We start from the raw sequence: 21,885 nt of genomic DNA on the forward strand, positions 1-21,885 counted from the left end.
AGATTTTTCAAATCGGACCAGTAGTTCCTGAGATTAGCGCGTTCAAGTTGGCCCTTTCAAATAATTTTCCCCGTTTTTTCCACATTTTCCTCTATATCTTCGCTTCTATTAGTCTTGGCGTGATAAAATATAGCATATAGCCTTCCTCGATAAATGGGTTATTTAACACTAAGAGGATCATCAAAATCCGTTGCGTAGTTTTAAAGATTAAAGGGAACAAAGGCACATGAGGGAAAAAAAGCGACTTTGTTTTATAATAATTATTATGTATCTAAGATATTATGAATTATGATGCAAAGTTTAGAAATATTATTTTATTCACTCATCCGTTTAAGGCACTACAAAAACCTAGACATCTAAATCCAGTGCTCACACCAACAAACTTTTTGCGAAAGTTTTCACGAAAACAAATATCATACTATTAATCAGAGTAATATTTTATGGTTCTTGCCGCCTGACCGGCCCTTTTCATGTCTTGGCTCGTGGCTTCCACTTCCACAAAAACCACAAACTAGCTCGACCGGGCGCCCGATTTTAGTCGCGCTACCTCTCATTTTTCATACTTTTTGAGTCGTCGCCGCCGACTACATTAACACAGCTCCATCATGGGTATCGCAGACACAAAAGATTGATGGGTTAAGCACAAGTTCGTCTATTTGTTGAGGACGCTATCACAAAAATTATTACAAAAATTAGCAGGTCAGTACGAATATCGACGTTAAGGATATAGTGACATTCAATATCAGCGCGCCTTGTACAGTGGCGGTTACGACGCTCGCCGCTTTCTTGATAGGGCGGAAATGTATGAAGAAATTTGAGAGCGTTTCTTATTTTTCTTATAAATGGAAATGTTATTTATTTTTATATAAAATATTTAGCTTCTTTTATTTTCCTTAGTTCAGTATATTTAGCTATAATGGTACCTAATCAAACCCCATTTTTTTAATCATTTGCGATTATTGTGATGGTTAAAACGTATTTATGTGAAAATTTTGTATGCGGCTATAAAATAGCTTGGAGATACTTTAACTTCTGGGAAATGACATCCTTTTTTTTCGGAAAATGTAGAGTTCTGACACTATAAATAAATTTTAGTTCATATTGTGATAATCGGGCCACATCTAGTTTGTACTGAAAGTGGCTGCAGACTGAAGCTAAACATTACATACGTAGGCAATTCTGGCTAAAAAATAAAAAGTTACAAATTTTATTAAAAGGACCGAAAAAATGTATCTTTAAAAGCCTAAAAAGATTACCGTTGAATCCCCTTCGCTAACAAATTAGACCTAATACGGGAAACTAAAAATACCGAAATTACGGCGCATTTTACACGTTTTTCTTGAGCCTAAAGTATCAATTTTAGCATAAAAAGCGACCCTTTTCACGACAAAGGACAAATCCGTAATTAAAGTCCATTCTCTGTGAAGGCCGCTTTCATTTTCACTCCAAGTACTTTCTTCTGAGAGCTCCAGCTTAATGCAATCTAATATGCCGTGCATTTTACAACTCAACAGTGAGTACTTATATGCACATTTATAGACTAGTCGATGTCTGCAACTTTTTTATCGTACATTAATTTCGAGATAAAAATTATCCTACGTCGTATCAGAGAATGAAAGTATCTCCATACCAAATTTTATCAAAATCGGTTCAGTGGCTTTAGAGTGAAGAGGTTACAGTGAGACAAACGACCCTTTAACATTTAGAATATGAGTATGGATTGCTTAATGATTCAGTAAGCATGTAGAAAAATGTAGTAAAATTAACGTTTGAATTTATTGGATGGTTTGTCGCTACTCGTATAGCTGCAGGCTTAGCATGGTCACCATAAAAGCGGTTCGAAAGAATAGACAATGTGACAGTTAGACAAAGTAAATCCGCCATTTTGTCACTAAAATCTGTCAGTATGTCCATGTATGTCCATTCTTTCCATTTCTACTGTTGTTATGCTAAGCCTGCAGGACTATTATATACCGAACTATATTTTATACCAAATTTTATTTTGCGAAAAATAAATACTTATTTATTTTTCGCAAAATAAAATTTGATCGTCGTTTGATCGTCGATATTATGAACATTTTTCAAGAGATTTTTTTTCACATTGTTAAGTCTACTAACTAAACTAAGATTTGAGTTTTTATGGTCTATGACATAATCCCTATTGTGTTCTATTTCAATTCGCTAAGCGTAGTTTTACTTCATAAATTGAAAGTCGCAACTCGGTTTGAAATAAATCGCTGTGACCTGACCAAGTTTTGTTTCCAATCCATTGACTAACAACTGAAACAAAGACGAGCGATACTAAAATAAAACATCAGTCTAATACAAACGAAAACTCTATTGAGGCAGACTAAAGGTGGCCATACACGGTACAATTATCGTAACGATTTATCTCCTAAAGTTAAAATCGAACGACAAATTGTACGTGTGTAGCAATATCGCAAACGATTTTACGTTCAAAAGATCGATTGGACGATTTTCTTGACGATCGATCGAAACGACAAATTGTCCCGTGTATGGGCACCTTTACAATGCCTCTTTTAGCTTTGCTTAGCACACATTCTGACGTAACGTAGCGGGGCGGGCGCATTTTTCATACTTGTTTTATTACCCATCGCGCAGTATGAGATGATAAACTAAACTACAAAATTTTAAATGTGGTTTGTATATACAAACTTGTATATTTTAAAATTTATTTGTTCGTATCAAAGGGTTTTCGTGATTAGATACTCCTGTCGTTCCTGGCGACACAGGACTCAGAAGATACAGTGGTGGGAATTTGTGGTGGGCCAAAGCCCGCTCAAAAAAAATATGTGCTCTAATTATATATTTTTAACTACGTAGGGCTATACAGACTATAATCATAGTTTATAAACAGTGAAAGCGAATTATGAAAGCTACGTCGATCTTATAGTTTATATCATATGTTAGCGATGTTGCCATAATAACTTTTATTACAAAATAATTAGAGCATATAGATTTTAGAATGTGTGTGTATGTAATCATTTAAATATATAGTGTACATAAAAAACTTCTGACGATTTTAAAATAATATATTTTTTGGTTCAAAGTTTAACATTTTTGTAAAAAAGAAACTTATTTTTCTTGTAAGCCTTAGCCCTCATTCTAGCAAAGAGATGATGCTTATTGCTTCAAGACACGTGTGACATCTGAGATTAAACCTATTTCAAGAGTCGAGACCTATAAACAGGCGCCAGACGAATTTCTTCTTTGAGAAAATGTGAAAATGTAAATTTATGTGGGATTTATTTTCAAACCTACTTATTTTTCGTGAAAATGAAATACAAATATAATAATATATTATATATAGTACCTGACGCAAACATTGTTCGATAGCCACAAACATTACTTCCGGGAAGAATATGAAATGTTGGCAAACTTTTTTTCAAATATTTTTTTTCGGAGAATTTCGATTAACAAACACCGGTGCACGAAATTTTACATATTGGATTTTTGTAACAAAATGGACTGAATATTAAAAAAAAAAGTTGATTCGATACCGTGTAAAACTTTTTGAAACCCCTTTCAATCTTTTTTCATAAACTATTTTACTACCTGCAAAAACATTTTCGTGGATTTCGTTTTTCCTGTCATTCGGTGCAAACTGCGTGAAAAAATACATAATATAAAGATATATTTGCATATAAATTGCTTTACAGCTCCATCCATCCATGGATACAGGGTGCATAGAGTACATAGTAACAATATACAGGGTGGTCGCTGTACGGGCAACGGAGCCTGTAATTATGAAGTACTATGTTACTCCACCGCGACGTCTAGGGATGGTAAAGTGATTTCTGTGAATATTACACACCGAATATTCGGATTTGTCCATAGGGAGTTCATACAGGTAAGTCACTCCATCGAATATGATATTCGGCACTTTAGTTGGTGTAACTACTACACACAATCTACATTATTTAAATGGGCCTTCGAAATACCAGAAATATAAGTTACAAAATTTTGATTTTACATTTTATATTTTAAAAGTATTTATTCAAGTATTTCACAAAAGTATGTCCTTCTAAAAACCGCTAAACTGTATATCAGTTCATTGGCGATATAAGATAGTAATTATAACTTAATTTCATTTCTTTAGAAAGGGTGTCATAAATGAGAAAAGAAAAAGTGGCTTTTTGTCCTTATCTCTTGACAGAGAAATCTCTTTACAGAAAACCCATAACAGATGCAACCTCCTGGCAACTCCAGCCTGCGTAGCAGGCACCATAGAAACGGTTTCTTTCTACGGAAGAATAGACAAAGTGACAGTTAGACAATGGAAATCCGCAATTTTGTCGATAAAGTCAGTATGTCGATTCTTCCGTAGAAAGAAACCGTTTCTATGGTGCCATGCTACGCAGGCTCGAGGTTGCATCTGTCACTAGGTGGACAACTGCCCAATGGTTCATCATTATTTTTCATAATTTGCCGAATTACCGGATAATATTTAGTCGTCGGTCCGTCTCTACCGCAGCCGGGGTAATTTATTACGCAGGCCGAGATCGAGTGTCTTATAAATCATAGCGGGTGCTCGGCATGACGGATGGCGTCGGTGCCGCCTGTTATTAACACCGTGTCATCACGCACTGCAAAACCTAGTATAGCCATAGCCGTGAGACGAGGTATAAAACTTTATAGACAGTTTGTTAACTTTCGGCACCTTCATAGTTTGTCTGCTAACAAACTATGAAGTGCCAAAAAAAGTCTTTGGCTCAATTTACACCGCCGCAGAATGGAATGAAAGCGACTTTTTGCAACGAAACTGTACGTAGCACAATAAACTTTATGTCAATTTTCAACAGTAACCTTGTTATTGGTATTGGACCCGTGTCTTCCGCGAAATTCTCGAGAATTATCTGGTGCCAATTGACGCTTTTATTCCGTTCCATTCCGCGGCGGTTTAAATTGAGCCTTTAACGCCCTAGCATTTTTCTGAGTGAAATTCTTAGACAGCTAATAGACAAACTTCGAAGTACCAAAAAAAGGCACTAAAAGGGCTGATTCTATTGACAACTAAGAAAGTAAACTTTAAGTAAAACCTTGTACTATTCTCTATTCTGTGGTAAAACTCGATTACATTCATAAGTTTAATATTATGAATCATTCTTGATAGTCGGTGTGAAGCCCTGTCTTAATAAAATGAAATAGTACATACTTACATAATATAATTATTATCTGTACAATTATGTACCATCGAGGAAATTGATTCCTATTTCCTAGGCAGTTGACAGCCCAACGTCATTTGGTCGGATCTTGTCAATTCAATGTTAATAATTGTGATCTGCCGGCTGGGTTTGACATAACACGACCGAACTACATAAACACAAGCAAAGCAAGGGCGCAGTTATAGAAGCTCGCACAGGGCGCAAAAAAGGCTATTTACGGCACTGCCTAGGAATCAACTTCTCTGATAGTTCTGCAGTCCTTTAGGTAAACATAACTACTAGTGAAAGTTATATCTTTGGAGGTCGAAGGTTAAACTCTGTATCTAACAAGATATTGTGTGTTAACGTCTAGCAACTACTAATCATCAGTAAAGAAAGCATAGAAAGCTGATTCATCATCACTTCAGGTCATCTCACCTTATAGAATATCATGAAGATGCTATTTTTTTAGGTTTAGTCACAGAATATACTAATGTAGTACCAAGTTTGGTTCTCGAACCGGTGAAAAACATTTTTTTATAAGTACAGAAAAATATACCATAAAGTGGTACAATATAAGCCTTGGAAAACGCTGGTCATATTTAACATGTCTTTACTCTTTATAATATCTATATTATAATATATAAAACCGGCCAAGTGCGTGTCGGGCCACTCGCAATATAGGGTTCCGTTATTCCATAATACCTAGCTAGTTTTTGATAATTTTTGTATGGTCAATGAATATACATTTATAACGTGTTTTACACTACTAACAACATCATCTCAGTTCCGTTCAAAAGAATTTGGACGAAAAGGTCCTCTAAACTTCGCCGAATACATGGAGATACTAGCTCTGTGCACCAGTAGTGCTAGCACGGCGACCAGCGGAAATGCGAAAGTATGGACAAACTGTGGAAATAAACCTAAGGTGCGGTTCCGATCTTTTTTCGTTCCGAAAAATTCAATTAAAATGCCACTTTATGACAGACTATAGTCACAAACTGTGGAGATAAACTTAAGGTGCCGTTCCGATCTTTTTTAGTTCCGAATAATTCAATTAAAAAGCCACTTTATGACAGACTATAGTTCTAAAAATTCAAATAATATCCTACATTATGACATATACTATAGTGTGTCATAAAGTGGCATTTTAATTGAATTTTTCGGAACGAAAAAAGATTGGAACGGCACCTTAGGTTTATTTCCACAGTTTGTCCATACTTTCGCATTTCCGCTGGTCGCCGTGCTACCGCTACAGGTGCACAGTGGCACAGTGGCACTCAAAAATAAACACACTTTTTTATATTATACCAATTTCAATTAAATAATCATCGTTAAGAGGATACACCAGGGGCGAGAGAAATTGAAAATAGGTATTTGAAAATGTATTGCTGTCTCGCCAATCTCAAGTCTCCCACCGCAGAGCGCGATAGAGACAACACGACAAAAGTTCTAATAAAAGAACAGAAAATCTTCGATTCGTTGTCCGCTGATTCCTTCTCCAAAACTTAACCGATTTAAGTACTTTTTTCATTAAGAATTAAAGCAAGGCTTGAGCTGTGTTCCTATGTTTTTTTTTTTTTGTATATTTTAGCCAGTTTTGTTTTCTGGGTGTTTGAACACAGAGGAAAATCTGGCCATTTTTTTGGGTTTTTGGACGTTATTATCTTTTTTAATAATAAAATTATGAAAAAAAGGAAAACATAGGGACATGCTAATAGTGGCCATAGATATTCAGGAAAAAAATCATAACTCTACCGGCATTATCCAGAGAGGAAACAGGGGACAACATTTGTATGGAAAAACGGCGGTGTGGAATCCTCTTAAGACAGGACAACGTCTGTCGGGTCATCTAGTCTCTTATATAAGTGTATCTTGGAAAGTGACGACCAAAATCGGCATACGCACCTTACGTAACTGTTCTGCGAAGCTGACCGCGCCATGCTTCGCCATTTGAAAAACCCAAGAGCTGTAGGTCACTATCTTACTTGCTATTTAATAAAATTGAGGATAAACGGGCAAATATATTGCCTGATGGAAGGTAGGAAGTTACCATGGTACCGTTATGTATTTACCGTAGTTTTTCTTGTTTTAGTAGGTTCCGTAGGTTTCATGGCTCAAAATAGTATAGCTGCGTAATAAAGCGGTTGGGGAAATCCAGTCATCTACATAATTTTGTTACAGAAAATTCTAGCATGGATCTGCATGATACTAATTTTGAGTTATTGTATAAAATATTTTACCCACTTTTACCTATTCCAGACGTCTACAAGGATTAATCTGGGGGCACGGGAGTGCCCCCGCCAAGATGAGCCAAGCGAAGCGCGCAAGGGCACAACTTGGCAACATTTTTACATAAAAATATTTTTGGTGGGTGTTTATGTCTGTAATCCCGATAGATGATAAAGGATGATACTCACCCACTTAATACCATAACGTATTCAAAAAAAAGTTTTTTCTGGAATTGAAGTACAAGAGAATTATGTGCTTATGAAATTGTAATTTACGAGTAAGTCTCGAAAATTACTGCAATTATACAAAATTGTAGAAATTAGAAACTGTTTGTGGTTTTCAAGTCTTAGTTGGGTTCGGGTTATTATTTAGTTACGTATTACTTATTCATTCGCCTATTAGATTTTGCCCGTAACTTCTTTGCGCTGATGAATCTTAATTATTTTCCGAAATAAAAACCGCTTATATATAATAATTATAGTCTGGGAGCCAAGTGCGTATGCAATATTTATACGGAATATTTTATACGGAATACGGGAATAGGCATCCGAAGGAGAGCTATTTTCAAACGTGTTTGTAAACCTTAAAAGAAGTGAAAAAAAATATTGTTAACTTTAAATTTGATTCAGGGCGTTATTCTACATAACTTAAAACTTTTCTTGTTTCTTTCGAAATTCTTCCGAAAATGTTTTTGACTGAACATTATCTACAGTAGTAGATACTTTTATCTTTATACCTGTTTGCATCTAGACTCTACATTCTACAATATTGGCGTTTACTAATCGTATGTTGGAATCCGTACTAATATTATAAATGCGAAAGTGTGTCTGTTACATGTTCATGCCTAAACCACTCAACCGATTATGCTGTTTGGTATGGAAATACTTTGAGTGCCGAGAAAGAACATAGGAAGCCTTTATTCCGGAAAAATTGACGGTTCCCGCGCGATACACGAATTTTGGCGCAACAGTTTTGGGCTTCATCTAGTACCTATGTGCTATCAGAGAAGTTATACATAGGCAGATGGCGAGCAATACCTATTGGAGACACCCTTCTTCTCTTTTGGAGAAGAAATAGGAGAGAAATTACATATTATTTAAACTACGGTTAACTTAAAGCCCCAGAAATTAACTTAAAGTCCCAGAAACGGACGACAGAAAAAACTATAAAATAGCAGGCGCAAAGTGTGTGACTGAAAACGTACCAGCCGAGCCTTTGCGCCAGCAATTTTATAGTTTTTTGATCGTCGTTATTTTATACATCAATTACATCGAGTCAAAAAAACGAAACGCCCTAGATTTACCTAATTTTTGTACTGAATTAAAATTCAGTACAAAAATTATCTGAAATTTCCAAATAATTTGGACATAGTAAGGCAATTTCGTTAAAAGAAGAGGTAACATTGGGATTTTTTTCTATCGAGTGAAGTTCATGATATTGTGTTATGGAATATAAATTCCACTGTGTTAGATCCTTAACTAACACATATATTTTTTTCAGAATTTAAATTACTATATTTTTATGCCTCCTGTCACTTTTAAATCTTGAAAATCGTCCGTTTCTAGGAATACAGGGCCTTAAACCAAGTTTGTTGAAGCTAACGATGATGATGGTATTTACCGTGTTAGTGATAACGTCGTCAGCTAACGAGCGCTGACCCGGTTCCCTGGTTCAAGTCACAGCATCATCCTATATTGACTTATGAATTGAATGCAGTGCTGTTAGACATGTATCTTAGTAAATATCTATAGGGTTGTACAATAAAATAAATTGACCTTCGTTACATGGTCGGGATGTGTCCACCCAACCGATAAACCACGATTAACTATGACTTGACATAATCCGAACTTGGTAAGTTTATACTCTCACGTAAAATTCCTAAACGATTCTTAAAAAAAAGATGGTGAACACACGGATTTTGTAGGGTTGGTAAAAAACCAGCCTCCAACAGGCTTACATTGTCTTGACCTTTTAAATATCGTAGACCCGCAGTCTACCTTTGAATCAATTTCTCAGATGGGATAGTTTGATTTTGTACTTAATTTAACCAATATAGGCTTTTAAAATATCCAGAATAAAACTTCATAGGACCGTCTTTTGAGTAATCAATTCATCAAGCCCCATACGCTCACCGGTGAACGAGACACAATAGAATATTGTGTCTCGTTTTTCCCATGAAGTTAATATACCTAGCGGAATAGAGAAACAAAGGCCTGAGCAAGAGAGATGTCACTATCAGTAACACTGCGTGGTAAAAAGAGACGTGTGATACATGACAGCAGCACTCTTTTTTTGATGTCCAGTCGGCACGTGCCGCACGTTGACAATTTAATCTCAAAGAATTCATGTTCAATCATACTTGTGTAAGTGTATACGTACACATATTTTTACACACAGATGTAAACCAATTTCGGTTTCGATTGACAGCTCGAAATTGTTGCTCTATTCCGCTAGGTACATTAACTTTATAGTTTTTCAACGATCGAGGGGTAAATTACAAGTTTCTCTGTTTCTATGTTTAAACTAGAGCACGACCAAAAGATACAGTTGACAATGACACGTAAAGTAACCCTTTTATAGCTTGAATCCTTTACGCTCTATAAATGTAGAGCTACGTACCATAAAAGTAATCAGTCCATAATTAATTATCTAATTGTTCAAAAAATATGTAACCTCGAAGACTGCCCCAGCAAAGCTATTACATAGCATTTTTTATCAACTTATGCGATTAGAATTCGCATACTTCTAGTCGCACGCACACAAACACTCCGAAGTCTGGCAACGCCGCGCCGCACCGCTGTGCCGATTGAAGTGGAGGGTGTTAGGTTTCTTTCGTTACGGGATTCCTTAATTCGGTCGCCGTGCTCAAAGCCCGCAATAAAAACTATACAATAACTCAAAAACTATTTTAAAATCCATTTATTACTGTACATGCAGTTAGAGAAGTAATAATTACCTATTCAATTTCCAATCAATGTCCAAACGTATCGCGTTAGAAAATATGCAAATTATTTACAATTATTATTATGTGTATACGATATTAAAGTTTTAATATTTATTCAGATGCAAATGTTTGAAGAAGTGGTATAATTTCTCTAGTACCTTTTCTAGTCTCTAGTAATTCCAATCTTTCTATCAACTGACCATTGAATTATTTTGTTTTGGAGTGATTACCAACCTTGGACCATTGTTATTTTGCCTACTCTTTGAATATTCATGTTATAAAATATTATCTATATTGCATAAATAATTGACCCTTGTACCCTGTAATATTTTTAGGGGTATTATTCTATGAAAAATAGATGTTGGCCGATTCTCAAATCTAACCACCCAATTTTTTATTAAAGTCAAACCAGCCGATTAAAAGGAGTTTGGCAACAAACAACGAGGCACCTGATTTAATATGTTTGATAATGTGATAAATTTTATTATTATTTTATATAATAGAATAATAATTGCTCATAATAATTATTGTTCGTAAAGTGAAATACTTACAGAGTAGAAAGTAATAGAGCTGCTGGGTAAGCAATTGATAAGTGTTGCCCGGAGGGAAAACGGACTTGACATAGATACAATAATCTAGTAGATATGCAACGAGAAGGGGGTAAAACTTAGAAAACAGGTATAACAACAATTATTGAAGACGTAAGAGGACGAAGTTACAATTTGGAAATGTTCGTTTTTTACTTAAATGGAGACTTAAATGGAAATAAAAATATGTGGATTTTATATCCAGATATATTAGCCAGATAATGAAGAAGGTAAGTTATTAATTATTAATATGTTTTACACAAATGACTTAAATGAAATGTATGCTCCTCAAATAATTGCGAAATAACAATCTGCCACATCTTTTCGCTTTCATACTCTCCGCATCCCACAAAAATGCTGAGTCTTTGTGGTTAAAAGATATATTATGGCAGTACTTACAACGTAATAGATCGCTTCACATTTTGTATAAGCTGTTAATAACGTATTGTATGTTAGATCCGATATTTTATTATATTGCTGCTAAAACTATAAAAAGGTTGCATACACCCCGCGTTCCATTTGATGCTAAAAACGATCAAAACGCTCAAAATGGCATTTTGAGCGTTTTGATCATGTCGACATCAAATGGAACGCGAGGAATATATCCGCCTATTTTAGTGTATGAAGCAAGTAAGATTAGAATGTATGTTCGATTTGATTTCTAATCAAAGTAAGAAATAAAAAAAATCATTAAATCAACAGCACACTGTTGAAATTACCGAATGCAACTCGACTGAAGGCCTTTGATAGCCATCGATAATTTTTGCAATTTAACCTTCGCTGTACTTTTCATAATTTTGAAGTCGGTGCCAGTTCCAACAGTTTCAAATATTCTGTCAGAGAACCAAAGATTCAGCTATCTGGTACCGACTTCAAAATGATGAAGATTGAGTACAGAAATAGTTGAAGTTTAGCCGAATTCGGAAAAATTATTACTGACTGCACTATGAACTAGAATAGTATAGTATAGAATATTCTTGATAGCCATCCACAATTAGTATGGATTAGTATGGATAATTATAAATGCGAAAGTGTCCGTCTGTCTCTCTGTATGTTACCTCTTCACGCCCAAGCTGCTGAACCTATATTGCTGAGCATGAATATACTTTAAGTCCCAGAAAAGGACATAGGATACTTTTTATCCTGAAAAAATATAATAATACCCCCCCCCACACGGCACACCGGCTTCGGTGACAGTGGCCGGTTTCTTTGAAACCAGCTGGCCGATTCTGTATCGTACATTTGTGAGTTAATCACTGAGTGAGCAACGAAACGGAGGAGTGATCAACGGAAAGTCTCACTTTTGTATGCAAGTGAATACAAAAAGTGGCACTTTCCGTTACTCACTCCTCCGTTTCGTTACTCAGTTATTGACTCACAAATGTACGATACAGAATAGGCCAGCTGGCCAGCTACGCAGGAGTAGTTTTATAGTGTCCAAGTGTGCGCAGTACACAAGAACACTCTCTATTCCTTTACTCTCATAACCGAGTGGAACGGAAGACCGACACGACCGGCGAAAGATCAGGCGCAGGACCGACTTCTTACATGCCCATCCGACTCATGGATCATCTTACTTGTCAGACAATCAGGTGTCAGGTGATCAGCCTGCATTGTCCTAACCAAACTTGGAAATGACATGTATCCAACGCGAGAATCGAACCCACGACTTCCGAGTCAAGAGCCACGCTCTTAACCACTGGACCACGTAGGCGTCTCAGTGAAAAAATATAATATTATGGTCACCGGGTGATGGTTTCGGCAAAACGGAGTCGTGGGCGTCATCTAGTCTTTTATAATTTTTGCAATGTAACCTTCATTTTATTTTTTACTGACTGCACTGCGAACTAGTATAGTATAGAATATTCTGGTCGGATGTTGCGTAAAGTAATTAAGTGCCGGTCTATTTGTGATGATTCACGCGCTAACGAAAGTGAAAATGTATCGCATATCGTATTGACCAAGAGCCGATTACAGCAAAAACGCGTGCTAATTACAATAGCACTTTATTGTGTGTAAAAGTGCCCGACTCTATAATTTGACGACTGTGCTCAATGGTTGAGCGTGTGTAAAGTGTCGCGGGTTCGAATCCCGTCGACGGAACAAAAAAGTTTTCAATGTCCCTGGGTCTTGGATGTCTTGGATAATAAAAATCTTAAATTACATGTATAGTATTAAAGTAGGTATAAAAATATCCGTTGTCTGGTGCCCGTAACACAAGTCCTTCAGGTACTTAGCACGAGGCCAGACTGACATGGTATGAAGCGTCCATAGATATTATTATTATAATAATGTTAATTCAATAATGCAGCTTTGATTGAGTTTAGATACAGTGTAATAAAACTACAAAAATCATAATCTCACAAAATAACAAACCAAAGTCAAACGCGTTTGTTCAAGGATTTATAATTTTTATTGTTATCGAAACTCTATCAATTTTGGATTAAGGTAGTAGAATTTCAGTAAATAAAGGGTGTAACAAAACATAGTTTTAATACTTTAGGGTATGTATGTGTCCCTTATATGGAGTTCAGTGTGAAAGGAGCAGCTGAAAGAGCAAAAATTTGTTCGTGTTTTGTATGGGCTAGCGCCCCAGCGCGGCATCAGGAATTATCTCATACAAAAGTTGGCTGGAAGAAAATGCCTAAAGGCATTAAACCTGCCTCTGTACCTTGATGTGTGCAAAAAGTATAATAAAAAAAAATAAAAAAAAGTTGAAAAACCTTTTATCTATCTAGAGTGCCACACGTGTTTTTTATAACATTCTCTACGTAGTTAAGTAATTTTCACATTTATTAATTGGATTACGGTACAACCGTGCACATACATCTGTTTAAAATTGCCTAGAAAAAGTTTGTAAATATCTGAACGAAAGGCTTCAATTGTTATTCAGTATGCCGACAGCATAACGGCATGAATCTAGAACAAATTCTTTCAATTCTGGTACTAAATCAAATTTATTCGTGCCATAACTCAAGTTTCTAGTGAAATATGCAAGCATTGACTAGGACTTGAACTAAAACTAGAATATTCTTGAAGTTTATGCTCAGTACTTAACGAATTTTAGCACATATGGTTGACTATAAATATATTAATATAAAATATTTCCAGAAACATAATGTTGTAAAACAGTAAAAGCATAGATGTGTTTTATTCTCTGAAAATAAATTAAATAAAATTATTAAGTAGCTGACTGGCTTATTTTGCCAAATACGTAAGTTATTTCAGGTACACCAAAAAGATGAATAATTTTAGTTTAACATGCTTGCTGCTAAAGCAAGATTATTTTAGAGACCTCCTGTAATAATTATTATTTATTACATACCTAACTGCCTACTTCGGATACAGTTATAAATATCTATTTCTAGTCCTATACAACAATTACAAACAACAATAAATATAACCTTCTCGTGGTCCCAATAGACCGATATCTACGTGTCGTGGGGCCTCCGTGACCCCATATCTAACTTTCACTACATCTCTAGATGTCGTCTACATTACATCATCTCAGCTGTGTATATATTTGAATATTATGCTTTTGTATAAATATGCATAATATTTTGACTGCAGAATGAATTAAACTAGTTTAAGTCCGTAAATAGTTGTAAATCAAGATTAGAAAAAGCCCATTATCAAGAAATTGAAGATAATTTGTAAAAAAAAGTTTCAAACGACGATTATTTACATGTGTACCATTTTCATGGACGCGGTTTACGGTCGCAATTTTGAACTTTTCTTTTACTTTTCTTCTAACAAAAAAGTTGTTAAAAAATTAGACTTGTAAACAGAGTTTAAAATGCTCATAAGCTAAGCTTTTTAAAAGAAAATGACCCAACCTTGAAGCATTTCCTAATCAGGGGCTGAATTTGTCAACTCACTCTCTTTTTAAATCAGGTGTATTGTCAATAACCTTTACAATAAAATTCCTATTCACGCGAGCGTCAAAGGCAGATTAAATTTATCAATACATGGCAGGCACTTGCCGGCACTGAGGAGCGCAGATACAGGGGATAATGGGACGAACTTTCTAGAAACCATTTGTCAAACGCATGATAAATGTGTTTTCTTTTAATAGAAGCAATCCTCAACACGAGGAACCGTCCCCAACGCATGTGGTTCAATGGTTGAGGACAGTAATTCCCAAAGTGGTCCAGGTAGACCCCAAGGGATCCTCAACACAGGCACAGGGACAGGAGACTCAACGTAGACTACGTTGGGCGTAAAAAGACACAGGGGTCCACAATCGTTAGCGGGATCCAGCGAAATTTTGTAAGAAGTCTTTGAAACAAAAGAATTTGGGGAACTCTGATTCGGAGACTCTTGACTCGGAGGCCGTAAGTTTCCCTCGCGTTGTAGACTTAACATTCTGTTCCCAGGTTTGGATTGCTTAGGACCTTTCGGATATTAAAAGAATGAAACCTTTACTTATAAACTGTACGAAATTAGCATCATATAACACTGACCAATAACCCATATTACTTACACTAACTTCGGTGTTGAAATACCTAATCGAAGCCTAAGATCGAATCCCGATTCTTTTTATAAAAAACAGATAGAGACAACAGAATTTTTAGAGTTTCTTTCACAGCTCCTTATCTACGTGTCATAAATCAAGGATTGCTAATGGGTATACTAGAAGAGAGGCCTATTAATATATGTCGTCATTACTCATTAGGCTGCATCCCCTTGTGTTCATGCCTCGCAAGCCATTTATCACGGAATAAAACCATAAATCCACTATGAGCCTTCAGGCAATGAAGCTGCCTCGGAATCGGGCCCGATCTTACGCGCAGTCAATGCAGCACCGGCCTATTTAACCGAAGACTTTTTTTTTTAAATTAAATAAGGGGGCAAACGAGCAAACGGGTCACCTGATGGTAAGCAACTACGTCGCCCATGGACACTCGCAACATCAGAAGAGCTGCAGGTGCGTTGCCGGCCTTTTAAGAGGGAATACGCTCTTTTCTTGAAGGTTTGCAGGTCGTATCGGTTTGGAAATACTGCTGGTGACAGTTCATTCCAGAGTTTTACAGTGCGCGGCAGAAAGTTACGCGAAAAACGCACTGTGGAAAACTACCACTCATCAAGGTGATGAGGATGGTATGTTTTTCGCGTGGGACGATAGCGAAAAGTTGCAGGTGGTATGATTCCGAACAATTCCTCAGAGCACTCCCCGTGATACAACCGATAGAGGATGCAGAGTGAAGTTACATCTCGGCGTAATTCCAGGGGGTCCAAGCTGTTTGAAACACTATGGCAGTCAACAATTCAAGCAGCCCTTCGTTGGATACGATCCAGAGGGAGCAGTTGGTATTTTGGCGCCCCTGCCCAGAGATGAGAACAATATTCTATATGAGGCCGAACCTGCGCCTTGTAGAGTTGTAGGCGTTGGTCCGGACTGAAGTACTGTCTCGCTCTGTTAAGTACACCAAGCTTCTTCGAGGCTAATTTGGCCTTACCCTCAAGATAATATCGGAACTGGACTTCGCTCGATATGTTGACGCCAAGTATCTCAATGCTAGGGGAGATGGTTAAAGATGTGCCCTCGAAACGAGGATAAACGACCATTGGTGACTTTTTAGTGGTGAACGCGCAGACTTGTGTCTTGGTGGGGTTGAATTGGACTAAGTTACGTCTACCCCATTCAGAGACCTTCTCCAATGAATTCTCCACCTTAGACACAAGTTCGTTTCGACTCTCAGTGATTTTGCCGAGAAATATTAGGGGAGCCAGTATATACAGCATCACCTGTACTATCATCCGCATAGCAATGAATGCCGTTGGTTTGTAACATGTCATTGATATGCAGTATGAATAGAGTAGGCGATAGCACACAGCCCTGAGGGACACCAGCATTAACAGACTGAGTTTCCAAGCATTCGCCGTCAACTACGACCTTTATGCTTCTGTCTGCTAAGAAACTAGTGACCCACTTACATAATTTCTCGGGCCTTGATAGCAGCGCTTTATGCCAAACCCGATCAAAGGCCTTCGCAATGTCCAAACTAACAGCCAATGCCTCTCCCTTCGACTCAATTGCCTGAGCCCAATGATGAGTCAGAGCCGAGCGACCCTTACGGAACCCGTATTGTTTGTCGCTTAGCAATCCCTGGCCGTCCAAGTATCGAAGAAGCTGGCTATAATAATGGATTCCATTATCTTCGAGAAGAGAGAGATTATAGCGATTGATCTGTAGTTGGAAGGATTTGAGCGGTCACCTTTTTTGGGGATCGGGTGCACCAAGGCTGTCTTCCAGGAAGCCGGGACGATGCCATTGGAATAGGAGAGCCGAAAAAGACGCGTCAAGACCGGAGCCAACTCTAGAGCACACTTTTTCAACACAATAGGCGGGATTCCGTCAGGCCCACTCGACTTTTGGATATCAAGGGAACAGAGGGCTTTTCGCACTGAGCGCTGATGAAACCGAATATCCGACATGATGCTCGTGCATCGCGGTATGGTCGGCGGTTTCTGCCCCCCGTCATCCAGGGTCGAGTTTGACGCAAAGAGCTTGCCCAGAAGATTGGCTTTGTCCTTTGCATCCTGGGCCAACGATCCATTTCCTACGTGTAGGGATGGTAGGGTTGGCTTGCAGAAATTTCCTTCAATAGCTTTGGCCAGAGACCAGAATGCACGGGTTCCCGAGGGGAGGCACTCAAGTCTCTTGCCAATTCTATTGACGTGCTGTTGCTTTGCCCGAGTAATCTCTTTCTTGAGGGACCTAGAGGCAAGGTTGTACTCCTTTTTATATGTGCTGGTAGTTTTCTTTATCGCTATCCATACTTCCATACTAATATTATAAATAAAAGAGTGTGTCTGTCTGTCTGTCTGTTACCTCTTCACGCCCAAACTGCTGAACCGATTTTGCTGAAATTTGGTATGGAGATACTTTGAGTCCCGGGAAAGGACATAGGATACTTTTTGTCCCAGGAAAATGTACGGTTCCCGCGCGATAAACGAATTTTGGCGCAACGGAGTTGCGGGCATCTATATCTATATCTCATCTTTATTATAACCTTTTCTGGACTTCAGCGATTATTTCAAGACTTCTCGAGTTTTAGCGAGACCAACCAAATTTAAAAATTCAGTTTTGTTTAAACAGATATCATATACTTAGCCATAGAATAACGTAAGCAAACAACTCCTTTAATATTTTACACAACGAGCCTTCTCAATGATATTGGAAACAAAGCAGTTTTACATTTCCCCCGCCGAATACACTCGAACAAACAGAACTTGCTCTTTGATATGTAGATTTGTTTGGATGGGAATGTCTGAGTGTATAATGGATCATCATCCAATATAGAGTATTTCAAATAATACACTATCACTATCGTGTTTCATCGTTTGCTCGGGGGCATACTGCGTGGTAAAAAGAGACGTGTGATACATGACAGCAGCACTCTTTTTTTTGACGTCCAGTCGGCACGTGCCGCACGTTGACAATTTAATCTCATAGAATTCATGTTCAATCATGCTTGTGTAAGTGTATATGAAAACCAATTTTGGTTACGTTTGACAGCTCGAGATTGTTGCTCTATTCCGCTAGGTATATTAACTTTATGCTCGGGATATGGCCTTAAGAGGATTCCACACCGCCATTTTTTCCATACAAACGCTGTCCCCTGTTTCCTCCCTGGATAATGCTAGTAGAGTTATAATTTTTTTCCTGAATATCTACGGCCACTAATACAATGTCCCTATGTTTTCTTTTTTTTCATAATTTAATTATTAAATAAGATATGAACGTTCAAAAACCCAAAAAAATGGCCAGATTTTCCACTGTGTTCAAACGTCCAGAAAACAGATTTGGATAGATTATACAAAAAAAGCAAAACATAGGAACACAGATCAAGCCTTTTTTTAATCTGTTATGAGAAAAGTACTTAAATCGGTTAAGTTTTGGAGAAGGAATCAGGGGACAACGAATCGTTGATTTTCTGGATTTTCTGCAGTTGTCTCTATCGCGTTCTGCGGTATAGGCTTGAGGTAAGGGAGACAGCTATAGATATTACACGTACTTTTTTCTCATTTCTCTAGCCGCTGTTGTATCCTCTTAAGGTGCCGGTTGGCCGCGGGCGAAATGAAGAAACCGTACATGAGGTGTCGCTGCGCTCAGCGACACCTCATTATTATGGTATTTCATAGAAATACATATATACACCACTGGTTTATATGTATTTCTATGAAATACCCTCCGCAACTTAGCGACACGAAGCTAGCGACACTTTTCATAGAAATACATAGAAACCAGTAGTGTCGCGACACGTCGTCTGCTGCCGCTGCATGTAACCGGCTTCCAACTTGTACCTTAAAAATCATAATATTGAGGTAATTGAGGTAACCTCACACGCATAGGTTGGATGAAATTTTCTTTTTGTTTCAGTTGTACGTATGGGGACCCCTAAAATTTTTAATATTTTTTTTCATTTTTGTATCAAAATATTAATGCGGTTCACAGACTACATCTACTTACCAAGTTTCAATAGTATAGCTCAAAGTTTTAGAGAAAAGTGGCTGTGACATACGGACGGACAGACAGACAGGCAGACAGACAGATAGACAGACATGAGGGACAGCACGAATCTATAAGGGTTCCGTTTTCTGCCATTTGGCTACGGAACCCTAAAAAACCAGTTTAAAACTAAAAATATGTAGGTACATATTTTAACTATGCTCTACAAAGTGGATACTATCGATTGGCAATGATCTACACCCGATTATAGTTCGCTAATAGTTCAGAAATAGAAAGTGATTGGGGCCGCTTTCGTCGTGTTTATTTGGAAATGTAGCACAAGTTTTTTGCAATTTCATCGACGAATTTGCATATATGTCGTCATAGCTTTTACTTTTGTATGACCTTAAACAATTATGCAACTATAATAACAGTAATGGGATATCCTTGATTGTGAAATGACATAATTATTGTTTTATTTAAGTAAATAGTTACTTTAACTTTGTTACTGACAATTTCAAATCAATAGATGATAAGGACCGTTACTAAAACTAAATAGTAAATTCATTATAACGTAGTTGACTTATTAAAGTACAAGCTATAATTTATTATTATACTTTTTGTATAGTAATTACTTAATTAATTATTTAAGGACTTTTCAAGTTAGTATATTTAAACAGATTATTATTATTATTTACTAGATGACGCCCGCAACTCCATTGCGCCAAAATTCGTTTAACGCACCGGAACCGTACATTTTTCCGGGATAAAAACTATCCTATGACCTTTCTCGGGACTCAAAGTATCTCCATGCTAAATGTCAGCAAAATCGGTTCAGCGGTTTAAGCGTGAAAAGGTAACAGACAGACAAATTCAAATTCAAATTCTTTATTAAGCATGCAATAATATACAATAGTATAAAAGCTATGTAGCGGACATCATGTCGTCTAATCCCATGCTAAGTAAAAACTTGTTGTTATGAGACAGACAGACAGACAGACACACTTTCGCATTTATAATATTAGTATGGATTTCCGGTCGTTTAAACTTATAAAATAAATAAGAGTTTTACTCGTAATAGCCGGTGTGCTTTACGAGGGATGTAATTTTTGGGAAGTACCAAAAAAACTTTATTCTACCAATGTTATTCTAACACGTAAATTCTTTTTTAAAAAGATATCTAATATCCTCGCATTGGTTGATTCTGTTTAGTTAATACATTTAATTTTATTTACAGATTAATAACTTTAAACCTCATCTAACGGCTGCAGTCAGAGACATGCAATGATATCACCAAACGTCTACGAGTACGGCAATTCATTTAAAAATCGACACCAGCATTTTGATAACAAACAAAAAGTGACACACCTCAATAATTCCTGCACGGAAGAACAACACTAACGGCACGCGAGACACTTTCCCGAACTAGGAGCACCTCACTAGCACTGGAGTACGACGGCGGCCGGCTGGTGCACCACTGGCCGACCACTTACCACCACCACCCGCCTCCACTTACCACCACCTTGCCACCTTACCACGACTCACGAGGCGTCGAAAGTCGCTTCACGCCGTCCTAACATTTTGACAAGTATTGCTCAACTGCTTGCCGTGTTTTTCCATTTTAAACTTTTATAATCGTACTAGCTGTCCCGGCAAACGTTTCTAAAGTATTTCATCCATATTATTAAAGTGACTAAATAAGTATGTCACCATGTCAACGTCCATCGCTATCCCGTCGAACAAACAATGGTCGCCGTCAGTCTCGACTTGTAATAATTTACTATAATTAATTCAACAAATGCACTTATCAATATAAAAAGTACCCAGTAGCCGATTCTCAGACCCACTGAATATGCATATAAAATTTGCTTAAAATCAGTAAAGCCATTTCGGAGGAGTACGCGGCCGGCAGCAGTTGTGAATTGTGACACGAGAATTTTTTAATATTATAACAAATAAGATCATATTATGTATTATGTTTTGTCCAGCTGTCAGTAAAAAAATACTTAGGTGAGTTTTCTTATCCGATGCTCAGTCCAGTACCTATGCATTAGACCGCAAGATTCTAAGTGCTGAATCTTGAAAATTATTGTTAGATTTTAAAGTTTGGACCAATCAAAACGCGATTCAACTCGGTTTGAATTTTGATGTTAGGAGAAAAATATTTTGCTTTTAAAACTAATCGAATCTTTGAATCGAAAAAACTCGTTGAATTTAGATAATATTATTACTAGACCGTTAACGCCGTTGCGCCAAAATTAGTTTATCGCGCAGGAACCGTACATTTTTCCGGGATAAAAAGTATCCTATGTCCTTTCCCAGGCCTCGAGGTATCTTCATACCAAATTTCAGCTAAATCTGTTGAGCGGTTAGGACGTGAAGAGGTAACAGACATATAATAATAATAGCTCCCACACCGGTTTCGGTGACGGTGGCTGGTTTCATTGAAAACCAGGCCAGCTACGCAGGAGTAATTTTATAGTGCCCAAGTGTGTGCGCAGT

General features: G+C 37.2%; 1 protein-coding gene across 1 annotated transcript in view; it reads right to left on the reverse strand.

Annotated features, from left to right (window-relative positions):
• LOC121729999 (nose resistant to fluoxetine protein 6-like) overlaps nt 1-20,815 on the reverse strand; it is a 132,175-nt gene extending 111,360 nt beyond the window's left edge. The window contains exon 1 of the mRNA XM_042118792.1: nt 20,752-20,815. The gene's annotated coding sequence lies outside the window, so the exon portion shown is untranslated. The remainder of the gene's footprint in view (nt 1-20,751) is intronic.
• Between the last annotated feature and the right edge of the window lie 1,070 nt (nt 20,816-21,885).

Source organism: Aricia agestis, chromosome 8 (genome assembly GCF_905147365.1).
Source record: "Aricia agestis chromosome 8, ilAriAges1.1, whole genome shotgun sequence".
NCBI classification, from domain to species: Eukaryota; Metazoa; Arthropoda; class Insecta; order Lepidoptera; family Lycaenidae; genus Aricia; species Aricia agestis.